The 8786-nt window shown below is 38.5% G+C and overlaps 1 protein-coding gene and 1 pseudogene across 1 annotated transcript in view; both read right to left on the bottom strand.

The window, feature by feature from the left end:
• SP100 (SP100 nuclear antigen) overlaps positions 1–8786 on the bottom strand; it is a 133333-nt gene that overhangs the window by 32333 nt on the left and 92214 nt on the right. The gene's annotated exons all lie outside the window — the stretch shown is intronic.
• Positions 5661–6306, bottom strand: LOC105518822 (annotated as a pseudogene).

Here is an 8786-nt window from a genome sequence, read left to right as displayed (position 1 = left end):
AGCAGAACCAACTCTGCTTAGAATAGCAGCTTAAAAGCCTGGTTACATGGAACTCCATCCCACTTTCTCATTTAAGAATAAACTCCAGATTCCAAAGAATATTGGGGAAAACAGTATTATGAAAGAATATCAGTTTATCAAAATCTAATTTACCATGACTATATTGACACACACACAATCACCAAAACACAATGATCCATCTGCTGCCACAACAAACAAGCCGCAAGACTGTCCCAACTAAAGTAGTCAGGGTGTTTTCCTCTCTGCATCGGTTGGGCTTTTTCAACCTGCAAGCAGAAATTCCTTTGGAATTTCCCAAATCAAGAGGAGCCAATCCCACTCTCTGGTACCTGCAATGAACACTCAGTTGCTGGAACACACACACAATTACAAACAAGCCATCAAGAAAGTCCATATCAAAACAGTCAGGATGCTTCCCTTTCTCAGTCATTTGGGATATTTCAACCTGCAAATGGAAATTCCTTTAAAATGTTCCCCAGTAGAGAAGAGCAGATATTGCCATCTGGGCCCACAAAGGACACTCATCTATCCAGATGCAGATGTAGAATTTCAAAGGCTATTCTTCCTAGGCAATCAGGAATGTGGTTTGGGCACATAGCAGCAGGGCCAGAGAGAATCCAAAACTCACCTCCAGTCAAAACTGGGTGGGCAGCTGTTTAGGAGGGCCTCTGAGACTCGTGGCCCATGGCAGCCAAGCCACAAACAACATGTTTACTGTCAGAAAACCAAAATCTGTTGTTGAAACACCCTGATCCAGGTCCAGCTGCTCACTGCACAGAAAGCCAATCACTGAGACAGCAAGTATTGCCAAGGAAGAAGGCTTTAATCAGGTGCTGCAGCTGAGGAGATGGGAGATCAGTCTCATATCCATCTCTGTAACTGACTAAAATTAGGGGTTTATAGGGAAGAAATATAACTACATGCAGCAAAGTAGGAATTAGGGGTAAAGAAGAGGAATACATCAACAAGAAGCAGGTAGTCAGTTAGGCAGCCATTGGGGGTGAGTTATCTGGGTTGCATTGTCCAGATGTGGTGACCTGGTGTATTTCAGCTCCTTGATACAGTCTGAGAGGCCTGATGGTTGGTTTCCTGAGAAAGGGCCTCAGATAAGACAAATGGAACTTTCTGAGGTTTCAAAATGGGGGTGATCAAGTTTCACGTTTATTCAAAAGAAACTATAAACATCAGTTCTATGGGACAATTGGGTAAGTTTCAAGTATGGCTGACCCCCTTTTCTCTGCATCCACATGGCAAGCCGAGAAAGGATAGTGAAAACCTACAGACCGCTTTTGACATTTTAATTTAAAAGTAAACAGGCTTCCAAATGAACCTACCTTGGGAAGGTCTTGTGATTCATGGTGAAATCCTGTTCCTGAATCTCATGATGAGATCCTCAAGTTGTTGACACACTGATTAATGCATACCCCACTGACCCTGAAAAGGGTGCTGACTTATTTCTGAATCATAAAATTTTACTGATTGTCTTGCATGAAGACATTTGAGCCTGTATGTTGCAATCTGTATCCAATGATTGTAACCTCTCTATTGTATCTTTCAATGAGAAAGGACAATTCTGGTGTGAGGAGTCCCTCTTCCTTCTCCTGACTCTACCTATAAAATCATTCCAACTTGTAACAGACTCTGGAACACTCTCAACTTTGTTGCTGTGTTTTCTTGGATTGATCCTCACATTTGGCTTTCAATAAACCATTTTCAAATTATTTCTTTCTCAATAGGCTTAATTTTGGTCAGCATTCTGGTGTAGTTGGCAGAATTTTGGAGTGACCTCCCTGGACCACGTAGAGTGGCTTCCGACCTTTGCGCAGGTACTGGTAATGAACACATAACACATTGTGTTCCTGAACTTGGATGCCCTGGCTGGGTGTTGCAGACGAGTTCCTCCCAAAATAAATGAACTTCTCATCATGGTGGAAGTTCTGGTTTTTTGAAGCTGGTTTTCTCCTTGACTAGACAGGAGTTTTTGTTGAATCCTAGGGTAGCATAAAATAGGAGTTCTGTGAATTGTTTCTCTCAAGGTTTTGAATGGGACAACCTTTCCTTAGCTTTCTCCTTTTTGGGTGCATGAGAGAGGGCACTCTTGCTCTGAAGTTAAGAAACCTTCTCTGTCTACAACCAAGTGGTTTTTAGGAAACCCAAAAAAGCAGAGGTGTCAGGGCATACCCCCCACAACATGGAGTAGTCTCATAGGAAAATCCCCACACTGTTAACTTTTTGCTCAGCTGGCAGGCTTCATAAAAACTGATTATCTCTTGCCCATGAATACCCTGAAACTTCTTTGGAGGTGACACTGGAATCAGAGACATGTAAGAGAATCTTTTCAGCCTATTGAGTGAAATTTTGGGGAACAAAAATTCAAAACCACCACACTTGATCCACTCCATTACTTGTCTCATTCAAAACAACCAAGATGGGAAACAGCACCAGCTGGTTTGATATGTAACACTTAGGGTCCTTCTTCTTGCAAGTACTTAGATAAGTGGACCCATGTAACCCAGGATGGTCATAAGCAGCACTGGCCAAAATGGGGATCTTTTGAAAATGCCTAAGCTGATGTATTGCCATGCACAATTGGAAAAAGCTGGTTTTAGAACCAGACAAATTGACTTACTTCCAATAGCAGTGAGATGCTCCTAAAAGAAATCCTGGGGGAAAAAAATGGCCTTCATTGAAGAGATAAGCAAAAGGCTATCTCACACTATTTCTGATTTGAAAAAGACTTCAAAAACTTTCTCCCTTTCATTCCAATTGCTTCTCCTCCTTCTACCCCTGTGCCTTCATATTCTTCCTTAAATGAATTTATTACTTTCTACTTGTCCTCTTGGCTCCCATCTGTCTCTTAGGTAGAGATTTTGCAATGTCACAATACACACACTTCCTTCTCTCAAAAGGGGGAAAACGTATTTACATTTGGAACAGAAGGAGCAAACAGAACAACTAAAGAATGAAAATGAAACAATTAAAATGATCACAATTATCACCAACATTTTTTTCTGACCCAAGACTGACGAATGACACTGATGAGTTATTGCAAGTTTTGCTGGATCATTTATGCTCCCAATCTCCTGCTGACATTGGTAAAACGTATTCAACCACCCCCATTAAAGTAGAAGTAAACCCAATTAAACCCTTTATCCGATATCAGATAATACCCTTTAAATGCCCTACTGGACTTCACAGTCCCTTGGAGATGTAAAACTTCATTAGCCTTACGGAAGGATTAAATTCTTTCTCTGTGCTTTGAGATATAAATTTGCTACACTCAGTAAGGGCTTCGGTCATGCAGGACAGATAACTTTAACTTGTACCATTTTGAAAGGCACAATTTAATTCAACTCTCCTTTTAAACTGGTGAAATTTACCTGATTCATGACCAGAATTTTAAAAGCAGAGCTATACAATCTCTATGTAGTACCAGATTGACTTATAAATACATTAATGCTCAGGAATTAGTAGTCCCAAATATCTAAGTTCACATGACTTGAATAAATCTTTTGATAAGTATGACTGATTAAATATTTTTGCTTTAATAAAAACAACTATCTTCTGAGTTATCAGCAAAATACTCACATATTTAACTTTAAGGTTCTTTCTTAAGTGAACATCTGATATTCACAGGCTATAAAATTGGTTGACAGGAAAATAACTTGAAATGATGACTAGCTTTGTCTAATATATCAGTTTTCATAAGTAATCTAGGTAAACTGTTAAAAATAAATAAAGTAAATGTAAATAGGATAAACATATATAAACTTTTAATGTAATTTATGATCTTAAAGTTTTGCTAAATTAAACTCAAAAATAGATGCTCATTAAACATCTAGGTCAATTCCAATTAAGATAAAAAATGTTTTTGTTATGGGAAAATGTTTTTAAAAATTATAAAAGAGTTCTCATTTGTAAGATACTGTCATGTGACAGACAATTCAAGATTTCTTGTTTCCTAGGTTTTTAATAAAATTTAAAGTTACTGAAAGTTTAAACATTCTAATTAATATATATAATTCTACATTTAAAATGTGTCAAAAAAGTAAGATGTGTTTTTAATGACAGAAAATTATAAGAAGGCATAAAAATATGTTCTTTACTGAGAAAAAGTAATTGTGTTTAATTCAGGGGTTATTTAAGGTTGTTTTAAAATAAGGAGCAATATAGAAAGGAACCAGTAAGAAGGAGAGAGAAAAGTGAAAAAAGTTATGAATATTTTTGGTAAGATAGGTTAAAAGAGAATAATTTTACATGAGAAAAAAGTCTTGTATGGTAAATTTTTTGTTCTAAAGTAAAATGTCTAGTTATTTAAGAAAGTACAAAAGCAAAAAGTCCAAGCATTTCATAAACAGTCTAAGTCATAATAAGGTTTGTGAATGAAATAAATTTTGTGTATGATCAAGTTAGCTACAATGAAAAGGAAATTATAAGTCTTTCTAAAGATTGAGATTTGATATTAAAACTATACTGATAAGAAACAAAAAATTTGGTCCCCTATGTTAGAACAAGATTTGTTTAAAATATTTTACTAAAATTAAAAGAGATACTGATTTTTAATTCTAAAATCTCTTTCGTTTTAAAACCTTTTTTTTTTTTTGAGATGGAGTCTCACTTTGTTGCCCAGGCTAGAGTACAGTGGTGCAATCTTGGCTCACTGTAACCTCTGCCTTCTGGGCTCAAGTGATTCTCCTGCCTCAGCCTCCCGAGTATCTGAGACTACAGGCACATACCACCATGCCTGGTTAATTTTTTGTGTATTTTTAGTAGAGACAGAGTTTCACCATGTTGACCAGACTAGTCTCAAATTTCTGACTTCAGGTGATCCACCTGCCTTGGCCTCCCACAGTGCTGGGATTACAGGTGTTAGCCACCGCGCCTGACCCAAAACTTATTTTTATTAAGATAATTCGTGTATTGTCTTTACTACGTTTTTGATTACTCAAGAAAACATTCTTATGGCAATGGTTATTTGCATAAGTTCAATAATAATCTGTTTCTTTTGTAACAGGACAGATTGGAAACACTGATTATTTTACCAAGGCTTTGACTAGAGTGTTGTATTTTCAAGTATGACAACACTGTTTTGAGGGATTGAGATTGGCTTTGTAGAGCCAATAGACATGGAAGAAGACCGACCTGGTACCTTGTCTACACAGTTCCCTCACAGAGTTTTTAAAAAAAATTTTATTTACTTAGAAGCATTCAGAATGTCAACAAAACAGCTGCAACTGTTTTTTCTTTTTTTTTTTGCAATTACAGAGTGGTATTCAGTTAACAGAACAACAATTATTTTGTATAAGCTGCCTCAGAGACAACTGAAGATGAAAAAGCTACCATCCTCATATAAAAGTAATTTGTGCTGTGCACCAACAAGAACCTGCTTTACATTTCCATGCCGATTTACAGCCCCCATACTGTACCAGGCAAGGTTAGTGGCTATTGAAAATACCACCAGGATAGGGCTATCTAAAGACACATTCGGTAGCGGTTAACTATACAAAAAAAGACAGCGTACAGTTTAAAAACAAATCTTACACAGTCTTACAGTTAAGTTTTTTTCTTTAAAGGGAGTGAATTGTGTACAGGTGGCCTAAATGCTTTGTAGATAAGAAAAAAACTGCGCTAGAACCAACTTATTCATCATCATCTTCTTCTTCATCTTCATCTTCTTCCTCTTCCTTCTTTTTCTTGCTTTTCTCAGCCTTGACGACTCCCTTTTTTGCTGAATTAGGCTTTCCTTTAGCTCGATATGCAGCAATAGCCTTTTTGTATTTTTCCTTCAGCTTCGCAGCCATATTTTCATAAAGCTGCTTGTCAGCTACAGCAGTGTTATTCCACATCTCTGCCAGTTTCTTCACAACATCATCAATGGACAGGCCAGGATGTTCTCCTTTGATTTTTGGGCGATTCTTAGAGCAGAACACGAAAAAGGCCAAAGGAGGACGCCTGGGTGCATTGGGATCCTTGAACTTTTTTTTCTCCCCTTTAGGAGGGATACAGGTTTTCATTTCTCTTTCATAACGGGCCTTGTCCGCTTTTGCCATATCTTCAAATTTTCCTCTCTCTTTAGCAAAAATGGTCTTCCACATCTCTGAGCACTTCTTAACAAATTCTGAGAAGTTGACTGAAGCATCTGGGTTCTTCTTCTCATGCTCCTCCTGGCAAGTTTGCACAAAGAATGCATATGATGACATTTGGCCGCTCAGCTTCTTAGGATCTCCTTTGCCCATGTTTAGTTATTTTTCCTCAGCAAGGTACAGAGTCGCCCAGTGCCTGTCCAGCTCTCACTTGCCCCAGCACTCTCTCTACGGAGCTCAATGTACTGCAATCCCTTGTAGGTTTTTTGACCTCGTGTTAAGTAATGTCCCTTCCTGACAGGCCCAGAAACTTTGAGGTATTTGGGGGACTTCAAGAAAGGAGGAATTTACCCAATTCTTACAAGTAGTACAGGCACGATCTGATGATACATCCTTGACTTGGCTTTCTATCCTGAAGAAGCTTTTAAAAGTTTAATCTAGGCTGGGCGCAGTGGCTCACGCCTGTAATCCTAGCACTTTGGGAGGCTGAGGCGGGTGGATCACGAGGTCAGGAGAATGAGACCATACTGGCTAACACGGTGAAACCCCGTCTCTACTAAAAATACCAAAAAAATTAGCCGGGAGTGGTGGCAGGTGCCTGTAGTCCCAGCTACTAGGGAGGCCGAGGCAGGAGAATGGCTTGAACCCAGGACGTGGAGCTTGCAGTGAGCAGAGATTGCGCCACTGCACTCCAGCCTGGGTGATGGAGCACGACTCCATCTCAAAAAAAAAAAGTCTAGTCTAAAATGTCTAATGAAAAAAAGGAGCCTATATGGACAATCACTATGCCTGTTACCTTTTACATAAATAATCAGGTCAAACAGAACAAGACTAAAACTTATATTGCAAATAAAATTGGCCTATGATTTTTCTTTGGCAGAAAAGGGAGATTGAAGAGAGAAAAAATTATCTTTCAGAAGAAAATTATAGCGTAGTTGTTATTAGATTCTAGTCTGGACCATTGTTTTTGAGTTTCAAAAATTACTATTTACTTGCAATTTGGACTTAATTATTTCCTGGTTATAGTAAGTCTCTAAAGCAGAACCTGGATTTAATTTTCTTTCTTAGTTGGCTCCCTAATGGAATAGGTTTTTTTCCCCCCATTCTCGTATACAAATTCTCTTTTTGATTATAATTTTTGTGTGCATTATATTTCTGCTATTCAAATTATTAATGCTACGAATCTCTTATTGTTTTACTTCTTCCAAGAAAAGTAAAATTACGAAATTCTGAAGACTAGAGATGATTCAGCAAGCAACAGCAACTATAAGTTGATGACTTGTTCATTTGGTTACTCTTAGGACTAATTTCTTTGTTCTACTGAGGTTTTCAAGTTGTTGTGATTATAATATTAGGTTGGTGCAAGAAAGTAATTGTGGTTTTCACCATTACTTCTGGTGGTAAAAACTGCAACTTCTTTTCTGTGCCAACCTAATAATAAACATAGTTTATTTTCTTGGCTATTAAGTCACTCATGATTTGCATTTCTGCTTGCTTTAGATCAATGGCTAAGGCCAAAATACTGATTTCCCAGTGAGATGATTTATCATTCGGGAGAATAGCATGTAGCCTTATGTTATGACCTACCTCATGTTGTCAGCAAACTGGCCTGGCTGCAGTAACAAGGTTTTGTTCCCCCACTGAGGGACATGACTCCCTGGAATAAGCCTTCCCATTGACAAGGAATGAAGAACATCTATCCCCCTAACCTAGCAGATTGATCAGCAATGCTTCCATGGGAAGATTTTTTTTTTAATCAAAAGGGGAATGTGATAATCTACAGGTCACATTTGGCAGTTTAGTTTAGAAGTAAACAGGCTTTCCAATTAACCCACCTTAGGAAGGTCTTGTGATTCATGGTGAAATCTTGTCCCTGAATCTTATCATGAGTCTCTCAAATTGTTGACACAGTGATTAATGCATAACCCAGTGACGCTGAAAAGGACACTGACTTATTTCTGAATCTTAGAGTTTTACTGATTGTCTTACATGGAGACATTTAAGCCTGTATGTTGCAATCTATATCCAATAATTGTAACTTCTGTGTTGTACCCGTCAATGAGAAAGGAAAGCTCTGGTGTGAGGAGTCCCTCTCCGTTCTCCTAACCTCTTCTACAAAACAGGGGTTTCCAGCTCCTGGGGTAAGGACCCGTACCAATCCATGGCCTTTAAGGAAATGGGTCACACAGCAGAAGGTTAGTGGTAGGTGAGTGAATGATGCTTCATCTGCATTTACAGCAGCTTCCCATTGCTCGCATTGCTGCCTGAGCTCCGCCTCCTGTCAGATCAGCAGCAGCATTACATTCTCATAGGAGCACAAACCCTACTGTAAACTCCACATGCGAGGGATCTAGGTTGCATGCTTCTTTTGAGAATCTAATGCCTGATGATCTGTCCCTGTCTCCCATCACCCCTAGATGGGAACGTTTAGTTGCAGAAAAACAAGCTCAGGGCTCCCACTGATTCTACTTGATGGTGAGTTGTATAATTATTATTTCATTATCTATTACAATGTGATAATAATAGAAATAAAGGACAGGATAAATTTAATGTGCTTGAAACATCCCCAAATCACCCTGCCCCCAACCCCATCCTGGTCCATGGAAAAACTGTCTTCCACGAAATTGGTCCCTCGCACCAAAAAGTTTGGGGACCTCTGCTATAAAAGCATTTCAACTTGTG

The sequence above is a fragment of the Colobus angolensis genome, unplaced genomic scaffold, assembly GCF_000951035.1.
Source record: "Colobus angolensis palliatus isolate OR3802 unplaced genomic scaffold, Cang.pa_1.0 Scaffold33, whole genome shotgun sequence".
In the NCBI taxonomy this organism is placed as follows: Eukaryota; Metazoa; Chordata; class Mammalia; order Primates; family Cercopithecidae; genus Colobus; species Colobus angolensis.
This window is presented reverse-complemented; position numbering and strand designations above follow the sequence as displayed.